Below are 23325 nucleotides of genomic sequence, written 5' to 3' on the forward strand. Positions count from 1 at the left end.
AAGTAGCTTCTGTTCTTTTAGCTGCTCCAGACTGGTCTGCTTGTCCTTTCAAGTGGAAATTTCCCACCTCAGAAGATTCTGGATGGGGATCTGGATTTCACCTATGGTCTTGTACAATGCAAAGGCTCTGCAGGGAGCCTCCTTCACTGGGCAAGTTGTAGCCCCATTTTAGGTATTCCAATCAGTTATAGGCTGAAGACGGACCTACAAGCTTTGTATGGTGATGTTTCTGGCTATACCTCTCTCTCCCCTTCAAGTGTCAGTTTTACAATATGAGGTAAGGGAAACCAAGATTCAAAAGACAGGCAAGCATCTTAACATCATTTCTCCATTTTTCCCATTCACACCATGCCTCAGTGTTTGTATTCCCTAGCTTGTTGTTCCATGGTTGTGCTTGGGTCGTTATTTACCTCTGTCTTATTTAGTCCCTGTAAACTTGCCTAGCTATTCTCCCATTCACCTTGTTTTTCTTTTCCCCTTCCCCTTCTAGTGTATGCTCCCACCAGCACCAAAATTATCCTGTGTCTATTCTCTACTGTGTGTTGACGTTTTGTTTTTGCTAGTGCCTTCAATGCAGCTTGGACTTCTTCCTTCAGTACTATCAGTTCTTGATCATATGCTAGTTCTTGATATGATTGAACATAGACCATTTCTTTTTTGGTATCGTGACTCTGTATACATTCTATCTTCTTTTGATGCTTTCCACCTCATTCAGTATTTTGCCCATTGGTGTTGTTGTTAAGTGCCATCAAGTTGGTTCTGACTCATAGCGAACTTGTATAGTGTTTCCAAGGAGCAGCTGGTTGATTTGAACTGCTGACTTCGTGGTTCACAGTCTAATACTGATCCTACAGTGCTACACCAGGAGTCCAGAGAATCCTTCGAGGCTTGAATTTTTCAAGTCGAGGCTTAAATTTTTTCTCCAGTTCTTTCACCTTGAGAAATGTTGTGCATATTCTTCCCTTTTGGTTTTCTAACTTCAGGTCTTTGCATGTTTTGTAATAATATTTTACTTTGTCTTTTCCAGCTGTCCTTTGACATTTTCTGTTTAGCTCTTTTATTACCTCATTTCTTCCAACTGCTTTAGCATGTCTCTGCTGAGAGTAAATTTCAGAATCTCTTCTGATATCCACTTTAGTATTTTCTTTCTTTCCTGTTTTTTAAGTAACCTTTTGCTTTCTTCCTGTATGATGCTTTCTTAATGTTCTCCCATAGATCTTTTGTCCTTGGTCATTAGTGTATAATAAATCAAATCTTTTCTTGAGATGGTCTCTTAATACTGGTGGGATATAGTCAAGGTCATATATTGGCTCTCATGGACTTGTTTTAATTTCTTCAGTTTCAGTTCAAACTTGCATATGAGCAATTCATATTCTGTTCCACAGCCTTCCCCTGACCTTATTTTGTCTGATGATATTGACCTTTTCCACCCTCTCTTCCCACAGATGTAGTTAATTTGATTCCTTTGTATTCGTTTTATGTTGTTTTAAAAAAACGTATTTTTAATGAATTTTGGTTTTGCAAAATTCTGTCATGCAGTCTCTTGCATCATTTCTATCACCAAGGCCATATTTTCCAACTACTGATTCTTTTCTTTATTTCTACCTTTGACATTCCAATCACCAGTAAATATCAATACATCTTGATTACATGTTTGGTCAATTTCATACTGAAAAAGTTGGTAGAATTGTTCAGTTTCTTGATCATTGGCTTTGTTGGTTGGTATATAAATTTGAATAATAGTGGTATTGACTGGTCTTCCTTGTAGGTGTATGGATATTAGCCTATCACAGAAAGTGTTGTGCTTCAAGATCTTGAAATGATCTTTTTGATGAAAAATGTGCCACTCATTCCTCTTCAATTTGTTGTTCCCAGCATAGTAAAACATATGATTGTCTGATTTTAAATGACCAGTACCAGTCCATTTCTGCTCACTGATGCCTAGGATATCTATCTTTATGCCTTTCATTTTATTTTTGACATCTTTCAATTTTTCTAGATTCATACTTCATATATTCCATGTTCCAATTATTAGTGGATGTTTGCAGTTGTTTCTCTTCATTTTAAGTTGTTGCCCATCAGCAAATGAAGGTCTTGAAAGCCTTACTCCAATCATGGCTTAACATTAACTCTACCTTGAGGAGGCGGCCCTTCCCCAGGCATATTCTGAGTGCCTTCCAACCCAAGGAGCTCATCTTCTGGCACTACATCTGACAGTATTCTGTTGCCAGTCTTAGCTTTTCAGTGGCTAACCGTTCAGAAGCAGTCTACCTCTCTTTTTACCTAGTCTAAGTCTGGAAGCTCAGCTGAAACCTGTCCACCATGGGTGACTCTGCTGGTATTTAAAATACCTCTGCTGGTATTTAAAATATTGGTGGCATAGCTTTCAGAATCACAGCAACATGAATGCCACCACAGTATGACAAACTGACAGACAGATGGGTCTCGAGTGCCACTGGGTGGTCCAAGCTGCTAACCTTTTGATCAGTAGTCAAGAAGCAGTTTACCTATTTATAACACTTAGGAACTACTAGCTTAAGCCTCTTGTTAAATTCTGTCAAGTCAGATCCGATTCAGAGCGACCCCATATAGGGCTTATGAGGAGTGGCTGGTCGGTTTGAACTGCTAAACTTGTGGTTCAAACTGACCCTATCCTACAACACCATACCAGGACTCCAGTTTAAGCCTAGTTAAGAATATATAGCAAATTTACAGATAGTATATAGTGATATATAGTAAGATTACTTAATAGCAACAACACAGCTATGTTAATTTCCACTTTATTCCTTACTAAGGAATTGCTAAAGTATTTAAACTGGTATGGTTAAGAGAAGAGAGTCTGGATTACTTTTCTCTTCACATTGTACACGGCTGGTTCAGTCATTGTTGAGTGTGCAATTCTTGATCTGAGTAAGACTGCTGACACTTTGTCAACAGTGTTACTACGGTTACTTGGCTAGTCTGTAAGCATCAGAGGGCAGGTGTAGTGCCCTGCTTATCTAGATCATTCATAGTTTTCTCAGGTCATAGATACTCACTGCCATCGAGTCGATTCTTACTCTCAGCAACCATATAGAGGTTTTCTGAGGCTGTAATTCTTTATGGGAGCAGAAAGCCTTCTATTTTTCCCAGAGAGCAGATGGTGGATTCAAAGTACTGACCTTGTAATTAGCAGCCCAGTGTGCAACCCACTGTGCCATCAAGCCTTCTTGCATGGCAAATAGTAGGAGATAAATAAAAACATTCTTGAATTGAATTAGAGTTTCCTCTGTAGAAGACTTGCTGTCCTCTTTTTCTCACTATCCATTCACTCATTGATTTATTCACAAGATTGGGCCCCCTAGGCTAGAAATCTGCTCTCATTTGTTCTGCTGACCCCCTCTGGGATGTCTGCCAAGCTCCAACCATGAGGACTGATAGTAAGCTTTGGAGGCAGAGTAACTTCATCATGGGAGTTTCAACTGAGGATATCTTTCCCTTATAAGGACCCAGGAGCCTACCTGGATAATATGGGATCATCTCCCCATCTCAAAATACATAGTATAAGCCCATCTGCAAATCAGCTATATTGACATATTAACAAATTCTGGGGATTAGGATGTGGACATCTTTTTTGTATGTGAAACTTTTTAATTGTCAGTTGAGTGAAGGTTTGCAGAGCAGATTGTCAGTTTTACACTCATGAAATCACACGTTTTGTTCATTTCAATGATTGCAGTCCCTTCCATGTTAATGACAGGTGTCTCACTTCCTGTCTGTGGTTCCTATTTCCATTCTGCCTTCCTTCCCAGCTTGTCTGTAGGTAAATGTTGCTCTTTTGATCCTGCATGCTTGACCATTCCGTGGTGACATCCTCCACTAGTGTTGTTGTCCCCCTATACAACTATCCATTGTTTGGCTGAAAATTGGGCCATGAGGGTGAGTTCTGTTCCAGACCAGTAGGGTGGCGGAAGGTCATAATCTCAGGTTCTTCAAGTCTCTTTCTGACCAGTAAGCCCATTTTTTTTTTTTTTAATGGTTTTGAGTTTTGTTCCACATAGTTTCCCACTCTCTCAGGGACCTTCTAATGTTATGTCTTTCAGAGCAGTTGTTAGGGGGTAGTTGGGCACCATTTAGTTCTTCTAGTCTCAGAGTCATGGAGACTGATGGTTACATGTTCCATTATTCCATTGGACTAACTGATTCCAAGTACTTTCAATTCTCCTCTCTCTTTTTTCTTTGGCTATGCATGAGCTTTTAAGATCCTCGTTGCTACTAACCAAAGAAGGAGATAGAACATTGTCTTTGTGGACTATTGTAAACAAACAAACAAAAAAAAACAGGACCCCATCCATTTGTCCCACAACCTTCTCTACTCCTCAGCTGGGTTCAATAATTCATTTTAGTGGTCACATAGAACTCAGAAACCAAACTCACAGTTATGAGAAGTTGACAGGTTACAAGTCAGGATCAGAAAATACTCACAGCACAGTTGGTTTCGTTAGCTGCTGATAAATGCCCACCCCACCATAAACTTCAACCTGAAGGCATGTGGCTCTAGCTCCGTGAGTCAGCAAAGCTAGCTCCCTGTAACTTAAGTGCCTGGACACTCCCTATTCTGTAAGCATGCCTCCTGCCCAGTGTCACTCAGCTCTGCTTGTTCTGTGGGCTAGGAAGCCCACGACTCTGTTTTGTGCTCCGGCTCTTGGGTCTGGTGCTGCTGGTTCTTTGCTGTTTTTCTGGTGTCACAGCTTTTCGGGTTAATTTAACAGGAATCCTGGTGTTTAAAGGATTTGCTCCCTTCCTGGATCCTCTTCCTTGATGGTAGTGAGATCCCTGCTTCCTGCTTTTGAGATGGTCAATCTTATACCGATGTTAGTGCATCAAATCTTTACAATTACAATGAAATCTGTTAACATCCATAGCTGAATTCTGTCATCCTATTAGGATCTTCCTTCTCCTACCTTCTTTTACCTGGACCAAGCAGGGCAGAAATGTTGTTTTGTGGGAGTTACAGACTATGGATAAAAGACACATTTGATAAGTCAGTACATCACAGGCCATCCCTGGCTCTTCTAGCTCTTGTCACTTTCATACATGATGGGTTAACGTTCCTCATGTCATTGTAATTGTGAGCACATCTATGAAAGCTGCACAGCAGCCATTTCATGCCTTTATCGCTCCTCATTTTAAATATCGAATTTCTATTTTCTCCTTCCTTATCAACCCAGTACTTGGAGGAGGCAATCATCTTCCTTGGTGTGAAGAATCTTCTGTTATTGTTGGAAGTTTAGGCATCTGCATTCATAAACAAAGTTCAGTCCAAAGCAAGTCATCAGAGTAGCAGTAATTTACACTAGCTCAAACATCTCTTCATTCAGTAGAGTTCTGGTCACTTCAGCCCTAGCCATCCTTGCTAGGTCAAATGTGTACCAGCTGCAAACTTGGGGGTCCATATACTCCTCCCTACACTTCAGACAAGCTGTTCCCACTCACTGACTCACTCACTCTGTCCGCCCTACAAACCCATTCCCCCATGGGCTAGGTCAGCGCCTGTAGGCTAAGGAGTCCACACAACTCACTCAATTTCAGAACAACCAGTCCTGTGTCTTCTAGCAACTCATTTCTTCATTGCTGCATTCTCCCCAACTTCCATTCTTGAAATGGACCCAGGAGGTCTCCAGTGAGCATAGCAGGCTGTCTGCTTGGTGGCTGCCTTTAACTTTCAGCCCTAGAATAGGGTTTGCTCTGATGGGCACAGACATTTCCTGCCTCAGTGCATGCTTGCAATTCAAGAAAGCCAAACAGTCTCTTTTCCTGCAGGTCTTTCCTTACCAGGTGAGTCTGTTCTCTCAGCAGTTCTGTGTGGGCCTCAGATTTCCACCTAAGCCCCTTGCTCTACAAAGGATTAAAATAAAAAGTTTGTTCTTTCAGATAATTTCTGACTACCTTTTTAGCATATCCAATTAAGTATAGGCTGAAGGTCGGCTTACAAGTTCTCTGTAATCCTGATACCCAATATTCATTCCCATCACATCTGTTCCAATGACCTTGGGCCTCTGATTGCAGAGTGGGTCAAGTAGGCCCTGACCCCGTATTAGTTACCTTTCTTACCCAGCCTGCAATGTGGCCCAGGGGTCTCCCATAGCCACTTTTCTTTCCTTAGCTTCAGCATAATAACGTTTACATTCCTTTCAGGTAACAATAAGCAAAGTAGCCTTTTCAGAATCAAACATTACATGCCATTGCTCGTTCTTTTACAAATCCCCATGCTTCCATAAGCCTAGAGCCATCGCAGCAAATCTCACTTTTGACACCAGCTGTAGAAAACAGGACACACCATCCATTCCTCCCACAACTCTCTCCACGCCTCAGTTGGGTTCAATAATGCACTGCAGTCGCCACATAGAACTCAGACAACATACTCACAGTTTAGGGGTTTATTAGGGAAGTTAACAGGATCAGAAAATGCTTAGGGCTCAGCTGTGGATAAATGCCCACAGGACCCACCACTTTACCACAAACCTCAACCTGAAGGCACTTGGCTCTAGCTCTGTGGGTCAGCAAACTTAGCTCCCCCACTTAAGTGTCTGGATGCACCCCACTCTATGAGCACACCTCTTGTCCAGGGTCACTCAGCTTTTCTTGCTCCATGGGCTGGGAAGCCCATCACTCTAACCTGTGCTCTGGTTCTTGGTTCTGCTTCTTCTCTGCTACTCCTCTGGCATCAAAGTTTCTGTCTCTGGGTCAAGGAGGTTTCTTCCATGCACAGGAATCTTGGGGTCCCAAGGACATGCTCCGTTCCTGGCTCTTCTTTTTTATTTTTTAAATTGAACATGTGAACATTTTAATATGTAAAGCTATAGAATATCGGTTTAACACAAAAGTATAAAAATTATGAAACATGTAGGTAAGGAAATTACATTTTTAGGAATATCCAGAAAGCATTACATTTAAGTCCACATAAAACATCAAAATTATTTTCAATGTAAATACAAGCCAGTACACAAGTACATACATGCACACCAATGTTCATAACTATTCACTAAAGCAAAAAGATGAAGAGAGCCTAAATGTACATCAATGGAAGAATGGATAAACAAACTGGTACATACACACAATGGAATACTATGCAGTGTTTAAGAATAATGATGAATCTTTAAGCCAATTGTTGCTGCCGCTGAGCCAATCCATTTCAATAGGGGTCTTTCTCTTTTATGCTTTATAGAGCATGATGTCCTTTTCCAGGGACTAATCCCACATGTAGGAGAAGCACTTGACTGCAAGGTTGGTTTGCATCAAAAGGTTGGCAGTTCAAACTTACCTCAGGAAAGGTGTGTGTTAAGAGGAAACCCTTTACAGGGTCACTATGAGTCAGAACCGACTCAATGACACTTAGTAACAACAACAATTCCTCCTGATGAAGTCCTGGTCTGGAGCTGTAGGATAAAGCACTGGACCACAAGGTTGACTTGAACTGTAGAGTTGGTGGTTCAAACCCACCAGCTGCTCTGTGGCAACCCTATACAGGGTCGCTTTGAGTTGGAACTGATTTAGCAGCACTTAACAGCAACAACAATCCCTTCTGATCTGGCTCTTCTTTTTTTTTTATGTTTTGTTGTGAATTCTATGATAGTTTACATGGGAGAACATAAGTTTTACATTTCATTGCCATAGTTACAATCCCCTCCATTCATCATCAACCAACCAAAGATTGCCCCCCCACTAGGTGGTCAGCACACAGCCCCTCTCCCTCTCTGGATCTAAAGTCTCCAGCTGCTACATTGTTCCACGTCATCGTCTCTGCCTCCATCTCAGGCATCACTGCTTCTCTGGGTAGGGTCCTGCTCTCCACTCTTTTCCATTGATGGTTCTAGGGACCTCCGCTCCTAGACTGGAAGGTTAATCACTCCCCTCCTTGCTATAAAATGTCTACCTTTACATTTCCAACCCTCACAATCAGTCCTGCTAACAATTATTCACTATCTCTCTTCTATTTTGAATCCCCCTTTCTGCTTCCGAGTTGGTTACTCGTACACTTATGCTAGAGTGTCAAGTTTTCACAGTTACAATGAACTCTGTTAATATCACAGCTGAGTTATGCCATCCTATCAGGATCTTCCCCATCTTCCCTTACCCAGACCCAGCAGAGCAGAAACATTGTTTGGTGGGAATTGCAGACTATGGCTATAAGAACAATTAGCTAACAACTGGTTTTGTTTTGGTTACATAGTTATTACAACTATGTTATGCCAATTGACCATGGTGTCTCCCGAGACTACGGTCCTAAGACTTCAGGCCCAGCAATTCTTTGTGTCAAGATGTTTGGCAATGTCTAAGAAGTTTGCATCATTGTGTTGTTTGATAATCGCTGGGCTGCTAACCTCTAGGACAGTGATTCAAACCCACCAGCTGCTCTTTGAAAACTCTATACGGGGTCGATGTGAGTTGGAATGAAGCAACAGCAAGAGCAGCCACATTCTCCTTTTTGAGAAAGCGCCATACTGTTTTCCAGAGAGATGGCGTAATTCTACAATCCCACCAGCAATGTAGCAGGGTCTCAGTCTCTCCACACATTTTGCCAGAATTTGTTGTTTTATGTTTTTTTTTTGAACTTTGCTATCAAAGCTAGGGTGAGGCATTATCTCATTGTTGTTTTGATTTGTATCTCTTTAAAGGCTAATATTTGTGAGCATTTTTTTCGTGTTTGTTGGCCGCCTGAATGTCTTCTTTGGTGATGTGTTCATGCCCTCTGCCTGTTTTAAAATCGGGTTGTCTTTTTCTTGTAGAGGTGTTATAGTTTTCTATAAATATTAGAGATTGGTTCCTTGTCTGATATGTTATTGCAAAAATTTGTTGGATGCGGACATGATTCAAAACAAAACAAAATCAGTTGCTGTCCAGTTGGTTGTGGTGCTTAGAAGCCCCATGTGTTTTGTAGAGTAGAACTGTATTCTGTAGGGTTTTCAAGGCTATAACTTTTCATAAACTGATAGCCAGGCCTTTCTTCTGAGGTGTGCCTGGGGTGGGGGTTTGAATTGTCAAGGTTTCGGATCGTAGTTGAGGGCTTAATTGTTTGTGCCACTTCTGGACTCTATGGGCATTTGAAAAAGTAATTCAGTGATCTTATCTGTAGAATAGATAAGAACTGCCCCATAAAGTTTCCCAGGCTATAGCAGACTGCTGTATCTTTTTCTTTGGAGATGCATATGGATTCAAACTGCTTTCCTTTAGGTTTGCAGCCAAGTGCTTAAGCACTGCACCACTAGAGCTCCTGTGGACATCTTTTGGAAGCAGATTGCTTCCCCAAATTATAAATGTATTCTGGCTGCCACACTCTACCCCGTGGCCCCAAAGATTTACATTCATTTTACATGCAAAGTGTGTTCACTCCATTTCACCATATCCCCAAATCTCAACCAGTAAACTCCAAAGTCTCACAATCGAAATCAGATATGGATATGACTTTGGGCATTACCCATTTTTTGGGGAAAATATATATTTGTCTATGGACTTGTGAAATTAGAAGCTTGTTGTTATTCATTGCTGTTGAGTCAGTTCCAAGTCATCATGACCCTGTATAGTGTTTCCAAGACCGTAAATCCTCAGGGGAGCAGATAGCCTCATTTTCTTACGGGAGAACAGCTGGTGGCCTCAAACCTCCAACCTCTGGTTTGCAGTCCAGTGCTTATCCTGCACTGACACCGCACTCTCTGGTGTTACAGGTATGGGATACCAAATATTGCCATTGCCATTCAAACAGGGGGAAAGGAAAGGAAAGAAGTCACTAGTTTCCCAAGCAGCTTTGAAATCCAGCAGGGCAAACTCCATTGGGTTTCAAAGCCTTGGGACTATCCTTTGGGTCTGTTTTTATTGATTGATTTCTCTATTCATTACGGCTAGTATCTTACTGCTTTCTTACATGTCTGGTGATTAAAAGAAAATTATTGTGGTAAAATATAAACAAAAAATGTATCATTTTACCATTTTTAAGTATACAGTTGAATAGCATTACTGATTAGTTATTGCAATCATACTTCTATTTCCAAAAGTTTTTAATCAGCCCTAACAGATACTCAATACCTATTAAGCAATAACTCCCCTCTCCCCCAGTCCCTTGCAACCACTAGTAAACTTTGGTCTAAATGTATGTACCTGTTCTAGATATTTCATACAAGTAGGATCATACAGTGTTTGTCTTTTTGTATCTGATTTATGTCATTTAGCATGATATTTTTAAGGTTCATTCATGTCATAGAATGACATGAACATTGCTGTTGAGTTGGTTCTGATGCATAGAACCCTATATAGGATTTCTGAGGCTGCAAATCTTTATAGGAGCAGAAGGCCTTATCTTATCTTTCTCCTGTGTTATTTCTCTTTGTGACTGAATAATACTTCACTGAATGTATATCTAACTTTTTTAAAAAATTTTTTTTTTACCCATTTATCTGTTAATGGACACTTGGGTAAGTTCCACAGTTTGGCTTTTGTGCATAATGCTACAATGAATATTGGAACATAACATATCTTGTAATTTTTGACTGGATAGCAGATATTAAGAATTTTGCCTCGCTGCCTGCTGGGTATTTTTATATTCTTATAAATATTCTTGGGTTTTATTCTGTTGCTGTTTTTAAGTGTTATTGAATTGGTTCCCACTCATAGAGACCTTGCATAGGATTTCCAAGGAGACATTGTTGGATTTGAACCACTGACCTGGTGGTTAGCAATCCAGTGCTCCATTGCTTAACCAACAGCACTACTACTGCAAGAAACAATTACTTTACTGAAGATCAATTTGTTCTTTTTGGATCTTACTTTTATAATTTGTTAGATGGGATCAGATTGCTCATAGCTAGAGTTTTGTTGTTGTTAAGTGCCTATGAGTTGATTCTGACTCATAGCGACCTCGTATAGGGTTTCTGAGGAGCAGCTGGTGGGTTTGAACTGCTGACCTTGTGGTTCACACTCAGTGCTGATCCTATAGTACCATGCTAGAACTCCATATAGCTAGAGTAGAGCTAATTATTTCCCATTGCTGAGGTAAGCCCCTTGTGCAAATTCTACCGCATATCCCTTGAATCATGAACTTTTTAATCTGATGGGTGGGAATGGGCACTATTCCTGGCCCTGTGGGTATCCTGGTCACTGTTGCTATTTGGATGATTCCCTCACATTCCTGCACTAATCATTACTCAGCTGAATGCTTGTGGGAATACTGTATTTCTCTTTCCATGCTGATATCTGGTCTCATGATTTATGCCCTGTGAAATTTAGCTACGTTGGTCTCAGACTCCAAGAGCTCTCTCCTCAACTCAAGGAGACTGTTGGTCTTTCCCTGAGTACCTCTGAAAACTCTCAGGGCAGATGGAGTACTTGTAGACCTCATCTCTTGTTACCCATCTCTCAAGGACCACTGCTTTTCACTGACTGATGTTCATTGTCTTGAAAACAGTTTTATTGAATATTCATTTTAAATTGAAATTCAAATTAATTAAAATTTGATAAAGTTAAGAATTCAGTTCTTCAGTCATACTTATCTTGTTTTTTTTTAAAATTTCAATTTAATACTTATACAGTGTTAGGAGTATCTTTATCATAATACTATTTTTTTAAAAAATGTTTTATTGTAAATTATGTGATACTTTACATGGAAGAACATTAGTTTTACATTCATTCTATCATATATCATTTCATTGCCATGGTTGCAATCCCCTCCATGCATCATCAACCAACCAAAGGGTATACCCTGCAAGCCTGCCCCCCACCCCCAACCCCCAGTCGTCAGCAAATAGCCCCTCTTCCTCTGTGTCTAAAGTCCCCAACTGCTCCATCTCTCCACATCATCGTCTCTGCCTCCATCTCAGGCATCACTGCTTCTCTGGGTAGGGTCCCGCTCTCCGCTCTTCTCCCTTGATATAGTCCTAGGGACCTCCGCTCCTAGACTGAAAAGTTAATCACTCCCCTCCTTGCTACAAAACATCTACCTTTACATTTCCAACCCTCACAATCTGTCCTGATAACAATTATTCACTATTGTATCACAAGAGATCTATCCGCATTTCATCAGCCCTTCTAGACAGATTGGATACTACTCAGTGGAGATTTTACCTTCCTTCACGCCCTCTGGATCTAGTCTCCCTCTTGAAAGCTTGTAAGCCAGTCACTTCCTGCCTTTGTAGCCCCTCCATTTTGGGTAGCCAATGTCCAAGTTACCCATCCCTGTCTACTCTGTGTATGGAGGGGGTGGGAATGATCCTTGCTGTAAAGGTTTGTTCCCTCTTTTGAGCTACTGCATCAATAGGTGTAGGTCAAGTTCATCAAATTGCATCAGATTACTCTTTTTTTCCTCTTCTTTCTTCTTCTGGTTGAGCTCTGATCATCTAGTCATTGAAGCCAGGTCAAGTGGGTATTATCTGCAAGTGTGGGTGTTCTTATGCATATGCCCTCTCTTCTTATCAGTTGGATGCTTCACTCTCCACTCTAGTCCTCTGTGGCTATGTCACCGACTCTGGGCTGAAGAGTCCCCAGGTCTTGCCACACTGCTGGCCAACCAGGTCCCCACCCATGTTCACAGGAGTCTATTGAACGTTGTAGGGCTTAGCTTGCTGCTTCATTGCTGTTTTTCCCTCACTTCCTCTTATCGGTGACCAATGTGGTCACCAATCAGAGTGTGTATTCCCATTGATTCTTACTCTTGGAAGGGGGTTTGCACTGAGGGGATCTGGCCACCTGCCTTGATGTCTCCTGGGCAAGCAACTTGCTTGTTCTTGTAGTAACAGTAGGTCTGCCTATATTGTTTTGTATTTTTCCTGTCGGTCTTTCTTTAAAGAAGTATCTTCTGTTCTTCTAACCGCTCCAGGCTGGTCTGCTAGTTCTTTCAAGGGGAAATTTCACATCTCTGAAGATCTGAATGTGGTTCAGGTTTCCACCTATAGTCTTATGTAATGTAGAGGCTTCGCAGGAAGCCTCCTTCACTGGGCACTTTGTAGCCCCATTTTAGGTATTCCAGTCAGTTATAGGCAGAAGATGGACTTACAAGCTCTCTATGCTAACCTCATTTTAAGTATTAAATTGTCCTGTGTGGTTAGAAACTGCTACATTGAACAATGTAGGTCTCGAGGGACTCGGTCCTTCTACTCATTGATAAAAAGGTATATGATAATGCCTATGTTATGTGGTGTGCCACTGTGGGCTAATGCGCTGGACTGAAAAGTAGTTTTGAACCACAAGGTCGGTGGTTCAAGTTCACCAGTCATTCCTTGGAAACCCTATCTAGGGTCGCTAAGGATCAGAACCAACTAGATGACATTTAACAAGAACATAAATGTAGTGAGGATGAAGTAAATTAATACTTACAAAGTGCTGGAATTGAACTTGGTACATGGTAAACTCTCATTACATGTGAGTCCCTACATTTTAAAGTCATTGGATGTGTTCTTAGTTTTTCGCCCCTGACTCATGCTCGCCATGCACAATGGCATTAAACACTGCTCTGTCTTGCATCATTCCTGTAATTAGTTGTGGAACACACTATTGTGTTACATACAATTTTAACTGGCTGAGTTTTTGCAAGTGGATTGCCAGGTCTTTCTTTAATGGGCAAAAACCATGCACGCCATGGCTGTATTCTCCTGTGTGCATCATCTGACTCTTTATTCTGAATGGCATATGTTACCTGCAGATGTAGAGTAGGGTAGTGGGACACATGGAAGAGGAGGACTGGGGGGAAGGCAGAACATTGGGATTTGGAGCTGTGCCATTGAGTAGGTCTTTAAGTCTCAGTTTCCTTATTTGAAAATAGGAAGAATACTTAGATTGGTTGCAGTTGAATGGTGCAATATATGGGAAAGCACTTTGAAAAGAGTGAAAAGCAAGTTTGTTATTCTTCATTTATTTTCATTTCTTCTCATGTTTCACTTTTCCCAGTCCATCTGGGAGTTGATATATGCTCAGGGAGTGAAAACCTTCATGTTAGTGTTAGTTTTTAAATAATATTGATGGATTAAATAGAAAGCTCACTTAATTGGAAGCACTCCTACAGTATTAGTTTCTTAAACTCTGTTAGGATTTATTTTGAGGCTAGGCAGCTTTTTAGGGTTATTGTTGTCACTGCTGTCCTTGTTAGTGCAAATGACAAATAATTGAATAAGTAAGATTCTTATTTGCTTCTTGCCTGAAGCAAATTATATTTTTGTTAGGGATGAACGACTACGTATACAAGGGGCATAGACCTTTTATGAGCTAAAAGCTAGCAATACATTTCCAAACATTGTTTGGAATACCTGTGCCTTGTTTTGAATGAGATTCATAGAAGATCTAAGAGTTTGAAACTGTACTTCTCCCTGACTGACAGTATCATAGAGTTAAGTCATTGGAAGGATGTGTCCATTGGTGTTTGATGTCTAAGAATGGATTAGAATATGCATGAGCACACATTCTTTAATGTGTTGCTTTTTTTTCTGCCAAGGAAAGTGTTACCTTTCAAGAGTTCTATTTCAGAAGAGTTTGTAAAGAAAGAATAGATAGTATCTTTCAAGTAGCCTGCATTATGTGACAAGAAATCAACATAGGCTAATAAAAGCTACTTGAAGAAGGTGATTTGGGCATTTAGCCACCTACATGCATTCTGGCCATGGAGCTGGATGCTGTGCAAGACACACATGAGTTAAGACAAAGACCCTGGCTTCAACAAGGTTATAGTCTAGAAGGATAAACACAGTATGTCCCCAGAAACTAATGCTGAGGAGAAGAGAAAAGCTTTGCAGAGGGGCAAAGTTCTGAGAATATTTCAGAGAGAAATTTCATCTCCTTGGGTGAGTAAGATGTGGGAAGGAGGCACCTCCATCAGTTCTTGAAAGAAGACAGGAGTTAGATGTGTAGTTTCTATTTCTTTTTTTAGGTATTGAAAAAAGAATTTTTATTGAGGGCAAGAGGATGCAAACAATATAAAAATCAAAAGCTTATCTGGTGTTGAATCGAGTTTTCTTGCTCTACTTGTCAAGTGGTATGGATTTTATTTGTACACATTCAAAAAGGTCCTAATCTGCTCATGAAATCCATTCACAGGGGAAAGCTGGGGAGCAGATTCCTTAAGCTGCTCTTTGGAATGACTCTTATCAGGGTGGGAGTGATTTCTCAACTCTGCCTACTTCTGCTTCTTTCCCTTCTGCTTCATGTGGACTACAAAATAGTCGTTGCATGTGATGGTGAGCCCAGCAATGAGTGAAAGAAAGCTCTGGAAGCCCACTTTGCCATTTTGGCACTGGTCTAGGTCCTTCTTTATTTTATCAACAGCCAGAGGGTCTTTTTGGTTTTCCAAAAATCCAGGGAACTCCTTTTCCATGAGCACCCTGAGGTCTTCCTTCGTTAAGTAGCATTTATCCCCAGCAAATCTGAAACATGAACATCATCGCTTCCATGGCATGTTCCATGTGAGATGGCATTTTGGTGAGGTCTGTTGGAGTCTTGGCCTGGAGACGCCTGGCGGACATTCAGCAAACTGGAATGCAGGGGCAGTGAGGCGAGTGTCGCAGGCTGGGCGCCTTAGCAGATGGGGGTGGAGAGCTGTAGATTTCTGTTTCTTAGGAACACTGTCCATGTGAACATGTTCACAAAACCATGCTTGAGGCTTGAGTTATACTGCTGTAATGCTTAGGAAATTTGAGTAAGATGGAGTTACCCAAAGGGTTTGCTTAATGTCTATCTTCCAGATTTCCTGCCACCCACTATTGCCCAAGTCTGAATTGTTTTTTCTGTTGATTGGATGCGCCTTGTCACTAATTACCTCTGGGCGCACTTAGAAGTCAACCTCACTTTGAGAGGAGTGATTTAGGATAACTTTGCATTTAATCAATTAGTGGAGTGATTCAATTCACATACGGGCATCTCCCAAATATAGGTATTTTTGTTCTTGCAAAAATAACATTTCAAACAAGCTGCAGGAGTAGAGAGGATTTTCAAGTCTCTCTCTGGGGCAAATTAACACCTGTACTAGTTTATTATAGAGAATTGTTAAATGGTTCTGTGATTAAATGTATATCATTGAGCAAATAAAGTCTGTATTTATCCCCAAATCTGTATACTTCCAAAGTGTGCACTGAAATCTATTCTTTCAATCTTGCTCCTTTGCCTATCAAATAGTACATTAAGGAAAACAGAAGGAGAGAGATACGAGAGAATGCAAAACTATGTTAATTCTTTTTGAAACTATTAGGATGTGAGCCAATTCCATACTAACAAATTAACCTTGGTGAAATGACTTTAGCTCTCAGAATCTGTCTCCTTTTCTGACATTGGGTACTAATACAAGTTGTTTGTAAGGAGTCACTTCCATGATGTAGAGTAGAACTGCCCTGTAGATGTTTTCATGGCTGTAACCTTTATAGAAGCAGATTGGAAGGCCTGTTTTCTATGGCACTGCGTGTTGTTAAGTTGCTTTCTAGTCAGTTCCAACTAATATTGACACTCTATAGGGTTTCTGATGCTTTTAAATCTTTGCTGGAGCAGAAAGCCTTATCTTTCTCTTTTGTGGAACGGCTGGCAGGCTTGGAACCAGTTTGCAGTCAGTGGGTTCAAATTTGCCAACTTTTAGGTTAATTTAGAGTACACAAATTTGTTATAAGTTATAAAACTTGAAATGTTAATTCATATAATTAAGAGTATTTATCGACTCAATGGTACTTAACATTGGGAAAATAGACATTTTCCAGGAAATAAATATTTAGGTATTGCCAATTATGTACTAGAAGGAGTCCTGGTGGTATAGTGGGTTACGCATTGTGCTGCTGACTGCAAGTTCAACAGTTTTAACCCACCAGCCGCTCTGTGGGAAAAAGATGATGCTTTCTGCTCCCATAAAGATTTATAGCCTCAGAAACCCTGTGAAGATCTCAATGAGTCAGAACTGATTGGAGCCACACCACCACCACCACCACTACCACTACTGTGTGCTAAAAGTTCCTCAGGTGATACACATGGTGTGATCATGACTGCCCAGTGGTATGGTGGAAGAAAAGGCCTGGTGATCTGCTTTTATTAAGATTACAGCCAGGAAAACCCTATGGTTCAGTTTTATTTTGTAACACATGGGCTCACCATGACCAAGAATGGAATCTAGTAGCAAACGCGTTACATCTTGTTGTTAGGTGCCATTGAGTCAGTACTAACTCATAGCGACCCTCTGCACAACAGATTGAAACCCTGTCCAGTCCTGGACAGTTGCTGCGTCTGAGCACAATCGTTGCTGCATTTGAGCCCATTGATGCTGCCACTGTCCCAGTCCATCTCACTGGGGTCTTCCTCTTTTTCTCTGAGCCTCCACTTTATCAAACATGATATCATTCTCCAGTAACAGACGGGTTCTTCCTCACATATGTTTGAAATATGAGAAATGAAGTATGGGCATTCTGGCTTCCAAGGAGCACTCTGGCTGCACTTCTTCCAACACAGATCTATTTGTTCATTGGCAGTCCATGGTACTGTTAATATTCTGCTTACTAGGCAGTCTTTACTAGTGGCTGGAGTGACTGGTGGGTTTAAACTACCGACCTTGCGATTAGTAGTCCAGTGCTTGTCACAGCATGACTCCCAAAGTGTGTTTATAGTTGTTAAGTGCTGTCGAGTCAGTGTGACTCATAGTGACCTGTATATGGTTTCCAAGGAGTGGCTGGTGGGTTTGAACTACTGACCTTCTGGTCAGCAGTCTGGTGCTTATCCTACAGCAGGACTTCGAAAGTTGTTTAGATAACTTTAAAATATCATGTATTTAAATTTTGGCAAAAAATTTCCATTTTGTTTTTCCATCCCAGAAGAGCACGTATTTGCCACTACTTACTGCACTCCAGGTGTGGTGCTGTCGGATTAACACTGGACTGTGAATCACAAGGTCTGCAGTTCAAACCCACCAGCTGCTCCACAGAAACCCTATTCAGGCTCGCTATGAGTCGGAACCGACTTGATGGCACTTAACAACAACAACAACAGCTGCATTTAATGGGAGAAAGATGAGGCTTTCTACTCCCAAAAGATTCACAGCATTGGAAACCCTATACAGTTTCCTTAACCTGACACTTAACAATATCAACAACACTGTTTTTAATTCCGGAAGAGATTGAATGAAGAAACTGAGATTAAGAGAGTTCCAGCAACTCACCTGTGATCACACATTAGCTGTAGTGGCAGATAACAGAATTTGAATTCAGGGGTTCATGCCTGCAGCATCCATGTCTTAGCTCTATTCCAGGTTGTGTTTCTCTACTTCATGAGAGTGGAAATGAATAAATAGGTACAACATGGTAGAGATATTACTTCTCTAAAGAGGCAGCAAAGAACATCTGCTAAAATACCTTTTGGCAGGTATTTAAATCAACTGGGACAGATGGTTGTCTTGTCAGTTGGTGAATTCCAGTTAAGAGACTTTTCATGATTCTTTCACTTAGCAGGACATGCTGCCTACTTGGATATGAATTCCTGGTAATCTGTCCTAAAGAGAACATGCAAGCAAACCGGAATTAATCGTGGGCTACACTTAGAATATGTACCCATTTAAAATGGGGACTCTGGACCTTTGACCGGAGTTTTTTTGCTAGAGCATTGTGGGAGAATGAAATCTGTCTAGAATGCACTGTTCTTTGATGATGCTTTGATTCTTAATTGGGATTTATTTTAACATATTGGGGCTGAATTGTCTTCTGTGGGAACACATCTCCAAAATTAGAATATAAATCAGTAGAAAAATATGATTTGATATGCAAATGTTGTATTTAAATACAACATTTAATGGATGTAGTCAGTGCATGAAGTGGAGCCAAGAAAAACTGATAAGCTAAGCTGGCTCAGCCCTCATACTTACAGTCTGATAAAAAAAATAAGGCACACAAACTGCCTGCCTGTCAGCAGGCCTGGAGACATGCGTCTGAGGACCTGGGCCCTAGGCATGTCACTTAATTTCTCTGGGTCTTTGAAGTCATAGACTCTTGAACTTGACAAGGAATAGTCTAGACAGGCACAAAGGACACTATAAGCAATAATGCTATAGCTGCCCCCTCCCCCTGTCCAGAATTAACAAATGCACTGGACTGCAAACTACAAGGTCTGCCATTCAAACCCACCAACTACTTCTTGGGAAATCTATACAGGGTTGCTATGAGTCAGAACTCACTCCATGGGACGTAATCACCACCACCACCACCATAAGCCACATGTGACTGTTGAACTATGTATAGTGTGACTGAGAAATGAAATAAAACATTTTAATTGTTTTAAATTTAAGTGGCTACATGTGGCTTGTTATTGTTAAGAGTGATTGAATCAGGTTTTTTGGGGAGCTATTGATAGGTTTGAACCACCAACCTCGTGATTAGCAATCCAGTGTTGATCCTGTAGTACCACACATGTGACGAGCGACTACCATATAGCAGCACAGTCCTAGAAAAAAGTTCCAGAATTTTTAAGTGGCATTTATAGCATGTGGTAGAAAGTCTTGGTATGGTACTGTAGGATAAGCATTAGAGTATCAACTGAAGGTTGGTGGTTCAAATCCACCAGCCACTCTTTGAAACCTCTATACAGGGTCAATATGAGTCAGAATCAACTTGACAGCTCTGTGTTAGGCACACTACTAGGTGCTATGGACACAGCTATGTGGAAGGCAGGTGTGGTTTATGTTCACAAAGGGCTTCTTGTCTTGGTCCTGGCTGCATATTAAATCACATGGGAAACTTTAGAAAGTACTTTAGTGATTCAGATTTATTTGATCTAGTATTGGGACTAAGACCTTGATGGTGTTCTAAACACAATACTGGTGACTTTAATTGTCAGTCAGGGTTAAGAACCTTTAGTCTGGGGGAACATAGGTACCCCTCTTGATATAGGAGTCCTGATGTGGCACTGTAGGATACTCACTGGATTGCTAATCACAGGATCGGTAGTTCAAACCCAGCAGTCCTCGGAAACCCTGTATAGGATCACTAGGATCACTATGAATTGGAACTGACTCAATGAGAGTGCAATAGTTGCTCTTGAAGTAAGTCATGGTAAAACTTTCACTTTGTTAGGGAGACTTCCTTTCCTTTCCTACACTTTCTGAAGTATTCCACTCTACACCCCGACATAAAGCAGTGCTCCTTTCCCAGAGAAGGACAGATGTTAACCGCCTGAAACAGGATGGTCCAAGAAGTCAGTTGCATGGTTTTATTTGTTGTATAATGGTCTCAGACCTGCATCAAAATTGCAAACATTTCCTCAAGATAATTGAAGAGTTTTGTTTCCTGGAAAACGTACTATTAGTCTTGATATTGGGTGTCTGGGCTCCGTGATTTTTCTCATCTATAGTTTGGCTGTTTCTCCAGACTCTAGGACATGAGAATGATACCCAGTGGGATGAGAGGAATGAAGACCCAAACAAATAGTTTATGAGGAAGATGGACTATTGACCAGACTTGTATCTTTGAAGGAGGAGAATATTTATGGCTAAGGTTTTACTGTAACTAAAAACAAGATCGGACTTCTGTCTGCATGTTCACCGTGGATGACTGGGGCATCTGGAAGTGGCTGCCAGGGTCTCTTTTCTGTGAATCATGGCTTGTTGTTATGATAGAGTTAAAAGAGAGCAAGGCAGAGCATGAGCTGACTTTTACAGCTTTTGCCAGGAACTCTATCATGTTTGCTAGCTTTAAAGCAAGTTCCATGGCCAAGCTGGGTTGGGGAAATAGCTTCCCCCAGGGAAAGGCAGCAAATATTTGTGAACAACAATACAGTCTATTATGATTTGCCCTTTGCATCACAAATATTTGCTTCAGTTTCCTTTCCACTCACAAAATACTCTCTCTGCCTCTAGGGAGACCTTACTAAAGTCCCATTCAATTATGGCAATAGACTCAAAGCCCAGAATCCTGTGAAGGACTTTGTATATCGCATTGCTGTCTCTTGGTTTCCATACCTATGAACCCAAAAGACAAATTGTATACTTCCCTTACAACCAATTGTTGTTAAGTGCCCTTGAGTCAGTCCTGACCCATAGTGACCCTGCATAGGCTTTCCTAGGAGCAGCTGGTGAGCTTGAACCACTGTCCTTGAGGTTCAAACTGACTTTGCAGTCCAGCGCAATAACCCACAGCACCACACTAGGAATCTTTACAACCAATAGAGCCAAAATAATTGAAACAAACACTTTCCGTTTTTGGAAAGGGTTCTGAAGCATGTAAGATTCACAATAGTTACAACTGTAGTGATTTGGGGATTTAATTGGACACATGTTACAAGAATCTCTTTCTTTAGAGACTGAGTATTTATTTCTTTATTTGTTTTTAAAGTTTTTATTGTATATAGAGTGATAGTTTACATGGGAGATCATTAGCTCTATACTCATCCCATCGTACTTGGTCTCATTGCAATGATTACAATCCTTCCATGCATCATCATTCAATAGCATTTGCTTCCATTCCTTCCGTTTTTTTTTTTTTTTTGCATGCATACCGAAGTATTCAGGAATATACAACCATTCAAACAACTAAAAGGCATATCCTGCAAGCCTGCCTCTGGCCTCCAGCACACAGCCACTCTCCCTCCCCAAGTCTAGAGTCCCTAGCTACTACATCTCTCCACGTCATCGTCTCTGCCTCCATCTCTGGCTTCATTGCTTCTCTGGATAGGGTCCCGCACTCCGCTCTTCTCCCTTCGTGGTCCCAGAGTCCTCCACTCTTGGATTGAAAGATCAACCACTGCCCTCCTTTTGTTACAAGATGGCCACCTTTACATTTGCAACATTCACAATCAGTCCTGATAGCAATTATTCACTATAAGAGTCTTATCCCCATCTCTTTTCACCAGCCCTGTCTAGACAGGTTAGAACCCCCTCAGTGAAGATTCTACCTTCCCCTGCACCCTCTGAAACTAAGCTCCCTCTTGAAAACTTGTAAACCAGTTACTTTGTGCCTTTGTAGCCACCCCATTTTGGATAACCAATGTCTAAGTTGCCCATCCCTTTCAACCCTGTGTACAGAGGGGGTGGGAATGATCTTTGCTGTAAAGATTGGTTCCCTCTTTTAAGCTACTACATCTGTAAGTATAGGTCAAGTTCATCAAATTGTAGCAGATTACACTTTTTTCCATCTTCTTTCTTCCTCTAGTTGAGTTCTGATCATCCAGTCATTGAAGCTAGGTTAAATGGGTACTATCTGCAAGTATGGGCATTCTTGTGTATCTCCCCTCACTTCATATTAGCTGGACGCTTTATTCTCCTCTCTAGTTCTCTGGGGCCATGTCCCTGTCAATGGGCTCAGGAGTCTCCAGGTCTCGCTATACTGCTGGCCATCCAGGTCTCAATCCAGGTTGACAGGAGTCTATTGAACGTGGTCGGACTTAACTCACATCTTCATTGCTGTTTTCCCTCCACTTCCCCTTATCGGTGATCAGTGTGGTCACCAGCAAGATTACAAGCCTACTTATGTATCCCTTTGAGTTTCAGTCTTGGAAGGGGGTTTAGGCCCTGGGATGGATATCTAGATTCTTGTTCTTCGTGGTTCTTGACTTTAATTGGCTGGGGTCCTTTCCTTTTCCTTTGTCTTCTTTGACTGCTGACAAACTCCTTTAGTCTTTTTCCTCCTTATAGAAGTTTGGGAGAACCCTAGAGTTATTCTGAACTCCTGATGTGGTCCTATAGGATCAGCACTGGACTTTGAACCACAAGGTTGGCAGTTTAAACACACAGAAACCCTACACAGGGTTGCTATGTATTGGAACTGACTTACAACACTTAACAATGACACAGGTTATTTTATTTTCTGAACAAGCAGTTTCTTTTTGTTTGAGATGCTCTGGTTCTTTTGTCTATAAAAATAAAAGTAAAGCTTTATCATTTGTCTCATCTCTTTAATTGTAGCCAGCTTTATGTACCAAGAGCCACACTCAATTAATTGTGACTTCCTCAAACCTATCAGGCTTTTACAGAAAAGCTGGGCCCTTAGTCTCTTTTTCTTGAGCCATTTGTCCAGCTAAAATAATTCACTGACTATACCTTATATTTGGAGTCTTGGTGTGGTACTATAGGATAAAGCACTTACCTAGGCTATAAGGTCAGTTTGAGCCACAAGGTTGTTAGTTCAAACTCACCATTCGCTCCTTGGAAACCCTGTATAGGGTCACTATGAGTCAAAACCAACAACATATCTTAATTTGTTTAGATGTTTTAACAGTGGGTGGGAGTGTGAACCCTTGATTTGATCATTGCCCTAAGACTGAGGTTTTTTTTTTTTTTTTTTAAGGTTTTTATTGTGGATTGAGTGAAAGTTTACAGGGCACATCACTAGTTTCACATTCAACCATTCATATGACTTGTTTCAT

The 23325-nt window shown here is 41.0% G+C and overlaps 1 protein-coding gene and 1 pseudogene across 2 annotated transcripts in view; one reads left to right on the plus strand and one right to left on the minus strand.

Moving 5' to 3' along the window:
- The window catches only part of NELL1 (NEL-like 1 (chicken)), a 1454777-nt gene that overhangs the window by 18461 nt on the left and 1412991 nt on the right, over positions 1 to 23325 (plus strand). The window lies entirely within an intron of this gene.
- LOC102810749 lies at positions 15131 to 15428 on the minus strand (annotated as a pseudogene).

The sequence above is a fragment of the Chrysochloris asiatica genome, unplaced genomic scaffold (assembly GCF_000296735.1).
Source record: "Chrysochloris asiatica unplaced genomic scaffold, ChrAsi1.0 scaffold00083, whole genome shotgun sequence".
NCBI classification, from domain to species: domain Eukaryota; kingdom Metazoa; phylum Chordata; class Mammalia; order Afrosoricida; family Chrysochloridae; genus Chrysochloris; species Chrysochloris asiatica.